The sequence below is a fragment of the Antechinus flavipes genome, chromosome 5, assembly GCF_016432865.1.
Source record: "Antechinus flavipes isolate AdamAnt ecotype Samford, QLD, Australia chromosome 5, AdamAnt_v2, whole genome shotgun sequence".
Taxonomy (NCBI): Eukaryota; Metazoa; Chordata; class Mammalia; order Dasyuromorphia; family Dasyuridae; genus Antechinus; species Antechinus flavipes.
In genome coordinates, this window is record NC_067402.1 from 86,499,435 (window position 1) to 86,509,953 (window position 10,519).

A 10,519-nucleotide genomic window follows, 5' to 3' on the forward strand; every position below is an offset into this window, starting at 1 on the left:
GATCACTTTTGGCAAAACATGCAGAATTCTTGCCTTGTAGCTGCCCTGCTCTCTCTGCTGAAAGAAGATGGGTATATTTGTTGTATTATTTGTTCTCAGGGACCATATTAGTTTTTCAATTACTCACAGTTTGGTTGCAGACTTTTTTATCCCCAAAATATGAGGGGAGAAAATTGTTCTCTGTGATCTGAGAAAGGGAGCTCTCATGCACCAGGCAATATTAAGAATGTAAAATACATTATTATTCCATCAAGATTTGTGCTGTTATGTTTTCATCCCACAGGCAAATCAGGATTTATTTGGACTGGGACAATTAATCTCTGTTCCTAATGTAAACTGCATTTATGCCTGTCATAAATGTGGGCACTGGTATAGGGATGATGATTAATTTGAAGTATCAGTAACACCCATCAAGTACCCTTACAGTGCATCCTAATCCACTGTCAATAATGTTATACAATTCACTATGGGAACTATGTATGCTAATCACATACAATGCTTCTATGCATTGCTGCTCATTTCTATCCCCAAAATTCTTATGGCAACTGGCAAAGAATTACTCTAAATAACATTTCAAAAGGTTAGGAGGTACATCTCTCCTCTTTAATATGCGTTATCTTTGAAAGCAGGCTACTACTGCTTGCTAACAGTGCATGAACATGAACTTCCTGTGGTTATGATTTGTTGTTGTTTGTCTGAGTTCCCTTAAAGTGTACCTTCACATAATGTGGCTAGCAGCTTGGCCATGGCTATATATCTCTAAGTCATATCTGCCTCTGATTTTCAGCCGCAGATCTAAAGATGAAGTTAGAGATAGATTTGTGGGAGGTGGGAGTGGGAGTTAATATGTAGGTGGAAAGCCATTTAGCTAGTTAAATATTTCTCAGGAAATCAGTCTTTCAACCATTATATCTTCTGCTCTCACCACCTGGAATTCCCTCCTAAATTACTAAAGATTATAGAAATTTTCAAGGTCCCAAAGACTCAGCTAAAATCCTTTAAACTTCCTTGATAATCTTAGCTGGAAATGATATTTTTTGATAATATTAACAATAATATCTAACATTTGCATAGCACTAATTATGTGCCAGGAATTATGCTGCATGCTTACAATGACCCCTTATTATTACTGTTATTAATTGAACTTATTGGTCACCTTGTTTTATAGTTATCATATATATGCCATCTCTGCAATAAGAATATAAGATCCTTGAAGACAGGAAGGTATTTCTATAAATAGCTCATGTTTCCCATCACAGTAATGTGTAAAGAATAACTCAATTTATATAATATCTCGGGATTTACAGTGTTTTCTCACCTTGACAATATATAAGAGGGATAATGTTTACATTATTATCCATATATTGCAGATGAGGAAACAGATCTGAGGCACTAAATGATTTTGCAGCTACCTGAGAGGATATTCAATCCAGTCCATTTTTGATAAATATATGTTGAATGAATGTCATGATAAGGGAAAAGGTCTTAAACCAGAATGCACTAGAGGCCCAAGAGATCTTTAATTTTTATTCACTAATCCCAATAGTCATGTTGATTGTGACAACCCACTGGCAACCTCAAGGACATCAACAGAAGAAATTTTCTTTATAACTAGTGCACCAAGTAGCGACAATTTTTCCACTTTGTGATGGAGAGTGGGCCTGTTGGTAAATATGAAGCAAATGATTAGCACATGAGATGTCAAGCCCATGGAGGATAATTATCGAAGAAGCATCATTAGAATACGACAAGATATCCTTGAGGCCATTAGAATTTCTCAGTAGCTATTGGGATCACAGCTATTTACATCTCATCCAACTTTCTTCCCAACTTCAGGATCCTAGGACAAGAGGGAAAAAAAGATATTCCTGGATTTGAAGTCAATTAACTTGAATCCTAATATCATCTCTGCTGCTAATTTGTTGTGTGATTCTGCAAAAGTCATTTCATCTCTCAAGGGTATTCAGTGGTCATAATTGTAAAACAGGAGGATAAAACTAAATTCTCTCAGATGCAGTCTGGTTCTAGAAACCTAATAATAATATGATTCTTTAGCTATACTTAAAATGCTTATGTTCTGTGATGGTCGAGAGGTCACATGACAGTCAATTTTCTAAAAACAAGCCCCATTAGAACATAGAGATGGTTCACAATTCTATAGTAGGATCACTTATACTAAAGTCATGCAGCATGTGGAAATGCTATCCTTGATCTTTACTGTTCCACTTCCACTTTGTAATGTTGTCCATAAGGGAATGCAGGAATGGGAATGAATGGGACTTGGGACATCTGTATTAGTCTTGGCTTTGCAAAGTATAGCATGATCACTGGCAAATCACTTCTCAGAGTTCTTTACTCAGGAATAAAATGAAAGGATAGAACTAAAAGATCCCTAAAGTCACTTTTTAGCTCTTAAAATTCTCAGATTCTATACTCAGGTGCACAGCTCTTCAATATATTTCCATTAAAAATGCTCCTAACACCTCCTCTCACAATAGACATTTTTCAAAACAAATCCAACCTGGTCCTGCAGCTGGTGAAGGATGTTACAGCTGTGATCTCTTCAGCTGGATCAGGGGCTGAGGCTATTTATATTTACACTGTGAAAACAATGTTGAAATAACAAAGCCTTTAATCCTGGCTCCTTCACACCCAGAGTGCAGCATTTCACACCAACAAAGACACTTTGTGAAATCCAAGGAACCAAGAATCCTCCTCTCTACCTCCTGTCCTTAGTTTCTTTAGTTTCCTTCTGCAGAAATGCATTTTTAAAATAATCTTCTATATTTCTGTTCATACCACTGAAATAACAATGGAGATTTAGATCCTTCTCTTATCCTCCAAAAGTTTTCCTAAATCTCTATTGGTGGATATTAGGGGTGTTGTGTTTTAAAACCCAACATAGAAATCAAGAGCAGTATCTTTCAAGGATTATGAATCTGTATGTGTGTTGATGCAGGAAAAATTCCTATCTTTCTCATTCCCAACACTGTTTCCCCCCTTCCCTCCCCCCCAGTTAATGTAATTACCTTTTGACTCACAAATCCTTCTCTTTGTATTCCAATAGAAGATCTGGACCTGTCCCAGCCCTCATCGGGATCTGAACCAACTTAGGGCTACACCCAAAGGCCCCTCTAGCTAAATCTCCCATCATAAAAAGGACACGCTGGGACCTCCTCTTTGCAGAAGTCCCAAAAATGCTAGCCATGTCAGGACTTTCTGTCCACTGGACCGTCTGACCAGTGTCCTTCTTATCTCTACCTTCACCTATTCCCTTAACTGTGCTTTAACCTTACTTCCAAACCCAATAATAAACCTCTTTTATCAATCTAGTTTTTCAGGCCAATAAATGCTTTTATTGGGGACTCGCGCTGCTACTAGACCTCATTTATCCGTATCCTTGTGCGGAATCCAAGGGGGTTGTGGGGGGAGGGGGGCTCTATTTGACTCCTTGTACTCCGGACCTGACACTAGACCTCAACTAAACCTTAATTTCATTTAGGTACCCCATATCTAGACCTCATCATGTGTGTGTATGTGTGTGTGCATGTGTGCATATGTGTGTGCATGTGTGCATGTGCATATTATAGATCATTTTATCAGTTTGGTGAAACTTAGGAACCCTTTCTCAGAATAATGTTTTTAAGTACATAAAATAAAATGCACAGACTTATAACAGAAGCCAAATATACTGAAATGTAGTTATCAATTTTAAAAAAATCATTCTAGAGCTCAGGTTAGGAACTGTAGTATCTACAATAATTATGAAACCTTCCACAATCTGACCTCATGAAGTTGGTCATCTAAAATTGCTTATTCTTTCTTATTTGCCCAGTTCTATACTATCCTTCAAGACCCTGTTCATCTTGATGCAAATTGTGTCCTCCTTGACTTTTGGGGGGCAATGGGGAGTAAACCTCTAAGAAACTCTCCTCTGAGAGAGGCCCAATTCAGGGAATGAAGATAAGTGGTTTCATTCTGTTGGAAATCTTGCTGGAGACTAGTTGCATCCTCTATTGAGTAGCTACACCCTCTATTAAGTTGAAAATGAGTCTAGGACCATTCCTTGTAGTTTATTCAATTGGAGATCTTGGTCTGATAATCAGCTCAAACTGCCCCCAGCCCCCAGGCCAGGATTTGCCCATAAAACAGAGATCTGTTAACACACTCTTTGCAAATCTCCTCATTAGGGATTTGTCTGCTAAGAGAATTCTTTCTTAGTGAACAATAAAACTTCTTTTTGCCACAGATTTCGGGGTTTGCAAATTCTTTTGCATTTGGACCTGCTTCTTGGAGCAGAGGGGATTTCTCCCTCTTATTCCCATATCTCAACAATCTCACTTTATAAACATTCCAATCCTCCTTTATCTCCCTTACCTCTAATCTCTGATTTCTATCCAAATCATATGATTTAGTTAGTTTCACACAATATTTCCCTGGTCAGTGACCATGTCTTATACTTTTCTCTGTGTGTGTGTGTGTGTGTATATATATGTGTATATATACATATATATATATATATACACACACACACACACACATAAAGAGAGAGAGAGAGAGAGAGAGAGAGAGAGAGAGAGAGAGAGAGAGAGAGAGAAAGAGAGAGGGGGGGGAGGGGGGGAAGAGCAAGAGAGCACAAGAGATTGCATATAAACAAGATTGTATAGCATCATGTAATTATTAGTTATTATTTTGGCAACAATTGCTTTCTTTGTGCTTCTCAAACAGCCCCAATCCAATATATTGTACACCATACTTTTTAACAAATGAAAAGAAGTAAGAAAAGGAGAAAGAATGGCACCTTTTAGAAATCCTTTGAAACAACCAGAAGAGGGGATGTGGGAAAACAGGGACACTGATACATTGTTGGTGGAATTGTGAACACATCCAGCCATTCTGGAGAGCAATTTGGAACTATGCTCAAAAAGTTATCAAACTGCATACCCTTTGATCCAGCAGTGTTACTACTGGGCTTATACCCTAAAGAGATATTAAAGAAGGGAAAGGGACCTGTATGTGCCAAAATGTTTATGGCATCCCTGTTTGTAGTGGCTAGAAAATGAATGGATGCCCATCAATTGGAGAATGATTGAGTAAATTGTGGTATATGAACGTTATGGAATATTATTGTTCTGTAAGGAATGACCAGCAGGATGAATACAGAGAGGACTGGTGAGACTTACATGAACTGATGCTAAGTGAAGTGAGCAGAACCAGGAGATCATTATATACCTCAACAATGATACTGTTTGAGGGTGTACTCTGATGAAAGTGGATCTCTGTGATAAAGAGAGCTAATTCAATTTCAATAGATCAAAGATGGACAGAAGCCGCTACACCCAAAGAAAGAACACTGGTAAATGAATATAAACTGCTTGCATTTTTATTTTTCTTCCCGGGTTATTTATACCTTCTGAATTCAATTCTCCCTGTGCAACAAGAAAACTGTTTGGTTCTGCACACATATATTGTATCTAGGATATACTGTAACCTATTCAACATGTAAAGGACTGCTTGCCATCTGGGGGAGGGGTGGAGGGAGGGAGGGGAAAAATCGGAACAGAAGTGAATGCAAGGGATAATGCTGTAAAAAATTACGCTGGCATGCGTTCTATCAATAAAAAGTTATTTAAAAAAAAAAGAAATTAGTATGGTAGAAACAAGGCATCAAGCCATACCTAACCTAATACTCAATATCCTATATAAGGTTGAAATGGATTCATGATTTAGGTTAGTGTACCTCTCAGATCTGTGGAGAAGAATGGAATTTGTGCTCTATGAAGAAGTAGAGAACATAATGAAATGCAAAATGAATAATGTAATTATATTTAAGTTAAAAAATTTTTGTACAAACAAAGCCCAATGCAGACAAGATTAGAAGGGAAGTAGTAAACTGGGAAAAATGTTTACATCCAGGGGTTCTGATAAAGGCCTCATTTCTAAAATATGTAGAGAATTGACTAAAATTTGTAAGAATACAAGCCATTCTTCAGTTGACAAATGGTCAAAGAATATGAACTAACAATTTTCAGATGAAGAATTTAAAACCATTTCTAGTCATAAAAAATGCTCAATCACTCTTGATCAGAGAAATACAAATTAAGACAACTCTGATTACTATGATCAGCAAGATGATTTCAGAGAGGTCTGGAGAGAGTGAAAAACTGATGCTAAGTGAAGTGAATAGAACCAGGAGATCATTGTACACAGCAACAACAGGATTATACAATGATCAATTCTGATGAACCTGATTCTTTTCAACAGTGGAGTGGATCAAAATAGTTCCAATGATCTTGTGATGAAGAGAACCATCCTATCCAAAGAGAGGACTATAGGAACTGAGTGTGGATCACAATACAGTATTTTCACTTTTTTGTTGTTTGCTTGCATTTTGTTTTCTTTCTCATTAGAAGTAGAGGAAATATTCATTCATCTTGAATTTTGGAGTGGAACATGATATATAGAGCAGAATTAGATCTCTAATGAGTTTAAACTCTTGCCTTAGATACTTTCTGTGTGACTAGGAAAGTCCTTTAAAATGAATTTCAGTTTTGTCCTGGGTAAAACAAGGAGATAACTGAATGGTTTATAAAACGGTTCCTTTCAGGTATCAATCTATGACTCTATGATTCACAAGAGACGTTTAACAAATATTTGTTGTATTCCATTAGAACCTCTGGATTTTGGAATATTTCCATATTTAAACAAATCTGGGTTCTTTTGAATTTACTTGATTTTGGTGACCTATTTCTTGCTTGTCCAAATAGAATCTAAGCCATAACAACTTAATTTTTCTTTCGGTTCTTTCCTCAATGGCTACTGATTTTTATGCTAGGTAAGTAGCACAGAGTTAGGTTCTACCCCCTGATTTACCACTAACTTACTTTGTAGGGTTTTTTTTTTTGTTTCATTTCATTTTTTTAAACCTTTCTTTGTATCCTCAGCACTTAGCACAGTGCTGGACACACACAAAATACTTAATACTAGTTGACTTGTATGTGGCAAATCATTTCATCTCTGAGCCTCAGTTTCTTCATCTAAATAATGGAGCTTGAGCTTGCTGAAAAGATATAAAAGCTTGGTGTACTGAAAAGAGTAGAGGCTTTGTACTTGGAGAACATAGCTTTAAATCCCTGCTCTACCACTTTTCATCTATGCAACTTGGGGTAAGTAAAGTAACTTTGGGTTCCTTCACTTACATAAAAGATGTGGTTGAGTCTCTGTCCCTGAAGGTCATTAACAACTCTTAATTTTGTGATTCCTATGGTCCTTTTCAGTTGGTTCATTCTATAATTCTATTTCTAATTGATTCTCTTTCTACTTGGAATAATTTCACATTTTTCTTCCTAGATTAGATTGCAAATCTGTCAATTTTCTTGTTCCTATTCAGTACATGTTTTGCTTCACTACAAAGGGTAAAATGTGCCACTCTTGTGATAGAAGACTTTTAAAGGCATATTTCTATGTGATATTTATATTGGTTTGATGTCTAATAACAATGGAAGATGTCTTAAATAGTCATCTGGTACATTTTATTCAAACAACTATTGAGCTAATTTTCTACTTTTGTTTTCCAATTTTTCATTTAAAAGAGGAGGGAAGCTGGATTAAATTTTTAATGGTCTCTTCCAGGTTTTAATCCCTTTATCTAGTGGACTCATAACAAGCTTTAAGATGGAAAAATTCTATCATCTTATTTAAGGTTGACTTCATTGAAAAGTATCATGTTTTATCTTTGGGATTCTTCCTGCACCCAAAATGTGCTTTCTTTTTTTTCAAAATATTTGCCTTTATCCTTGGCATCTCATTCTTTAGAGTCAGGTCACATTCATCAATACTCTTAACCAACCAGGGCAGTTAGAGTTACCACTTTTATGTTCCTTCCTACTCTTCATCTATACAGAGAAAGGATGAACTACTACCTTCTAATGGCACATAAATTTATGGAAGGGAGATTATTTTGTGGCAACTAGAGATCTGATTCATTCATTAAATTACACAATTCAGACAGCTAGATTTTCTAAGTACAAGATTAGTTCAGCCAACATTAAAAGCTCTTCAATATCAACTAAATCTGAAATCATGAGATGGGTTCAAATGCCTGCTCTGCCATTTACTTAGATTATCTTGGAGAAAGCCTATTAAAATAGATTTCCCTATTTATAAAATAAAATCTTGCACTAGTTGTTCTCCAAAGTCCCTATAAGCTTTACCATAATCATGCTGGGATAGGGGCAGCTAAGTGGCATAGCAGATAAGAGAACTGGACCTAGAGTCAAGAAGACTCAATTTCTTGAGTTCAAATTCAGCATCAGACATTTACTAACTGTGATTATGGACAAGTCACTTAACCCAGTTTGCCCATTTCCTCATTTGTAAAATGAACTGAAGAGGGAAATGACAAACCATTCCAGTATCTTTGCCTAGAAAACCCCAAATGGGATTATGAAGAGTTGGACATGACTGAAAAGTAGCTGAACAGCAACAGATACTTATTTTTCTCGGTAACTTTTTTCTTGTTTCTCCCTAGTTCTGCTCCTGGTTTTATCTCCAAATACAATTTCTTCTGGTATGCTATTCTTCTAAGTATAAGAAAACAAAATAGATAGAAGTTAAGACAGCATTAAGACAGAAGACAAATGACTGCTGTGACTGCTAAAAGCTTTATTCCTACTTAATAGCATGAATTCAACTTTAGTCATGTTTGTTTTGGGCTCCCATTAAACAACAAGGCCATCTGCTCCCAAAGTATACATTCTTGGCACTTTAATTGATAAATTCCTTTAGAAAACGATGAAGAGTAGAGGATAGTATGGGCCATTTCACCAAGCAAATTACTTTTTGATTTGTGTTCATCATAGAATAAGGATATTTCTTTGGAGACTATGAAATGTGAAAATCTGTTTTTAGACAGGAGATGAAGGAAGGGTAGAAATTTTGTTAAAAGTGGCAAACAATAGAAAAATTAGACAAGTTTCTATCAGAAGACCTCAGAAATTTCATTTTTCCATTCATCAGAGAACAATGAAAGGAATCCTATTAGTAGACTTCATTAACTTACAATGAAAAAAAAACTATTCAGAGTCAGTCCTACACACAGGCATGTGATATAATCTGATGGGATTCCTTCAGTAGATAATAAGTTTCATATTAAAGCTAATCTCTTATTTTTTGTCTTTTTTTTTCAGTGCCCACAATAGCATCTCAGACACAATATACACTTAGTAAACATTTACTGAACTGTTTAAATGTTACTAGAAAAAGTGCCTTCCTACAAAATTTCTCTTTTCCAACTTGTCATTGGTACCTCTATTCATTCCTTTATACTAACAAAAAAATAATATAATAAACCTTATCAATTGACCTCAGTGTCAATTTTCATTAGGGGAAGCAGAACCTTTAATAGGCTCACTAGTTTCCAGTTTGTTGAGGAAAAAGTAAAATCACTATTAACTTCTGAGGTAGGAGAAGAGACAAAGAAATCCTGAACTAGAATACTACCACATCATCAGTACTTACCTAGTAGAGGTACCATACTGATGGGACTTCAATAGTCAAAAAGTTGTAAAACTATGGAAATATCATTTATTTTTATTAGCTGATTTTTAGCTAGATCTGAGAGGATCATTGTCAGTGATAATAATAAATATAAGAAAATAAGATTTAGAGCTGAAAGATCATTTAATTCAATTTCCACATTACAGAGATAAGTAAATGAGAGATGAAGCAACAAAAGAAATATGTTGGGGCAGCTAGGTGGCACAGTAGATAGAGCACCAACCCTGAATCAGGAGGACCTGAGTTCAAATCTGGCCTCAGACACTTAACACTTTCTAGTTATGTGACCCTGGGCAAGTCACTTAACCCCAATTGCCTTAGCAATAATAATAATAATTAATGATAATAATAATAATAATAATATGTCATAGAACCAGGATCTGGATGCAGATCCTCTGACTTCAAAGTCTTAGAACTTTTGCTACTCAACTATGGGTAATCTATCCCCCATAGTTCTAATAATCTATTAGAACTGTTAGATAAATTTGTCAAAATCACAGAAATACAAGGAGCATCACTTTATAGGATGATATTTTTTTTAATTTAATATTTTTATTTTCGCCCAGGAACATGTAAAACAATTTTTTTACATTTGTTTTTAAAACTTTGATTTCCCTTCCTCCCCACTCCCACACCCACTAAGAAGGCACATGTGAAATTATCAAAAATATTACCACAAAAGTCATATTGCAAAAGAAGACATAAATCTCTCCCTCTCAAAAAAACCCTCAAGAAAAAAAGAAGAAAAAAAAAGTATGCTTCAATCTGTATTCACACACAATCAGCTCTTTCTGGATAGTTGGATAGCATTTTTTTTTTCATCATAAGTCCTTTAGAGTAGTTGTGGATCACTGTATTGCTGAGAATAGCAGTCATTCACAGCTGATCTTCCCACAATTTATTCAGTCATTCCTCAATTGATGAGCATTCTCTTAATGTCTAATTCTTTGCCCTGAGAATG

General features: G+C 35.8%; 1 protein-coding gene across 4 annotated transcripts in view; it reads right to left on the bottom strand.

The window, feature by feature from the left end:
- Nucleotides 1–10,519, bottom strand: part of DPP6 (dipeptidyl peptidase like 6) — a 1,012,545-nt gene that overhangs the window by 371,437 nt on the left and 630,589 nt on the right. The gene's annotated exons all lie outside the window — the stretch shown is intronic.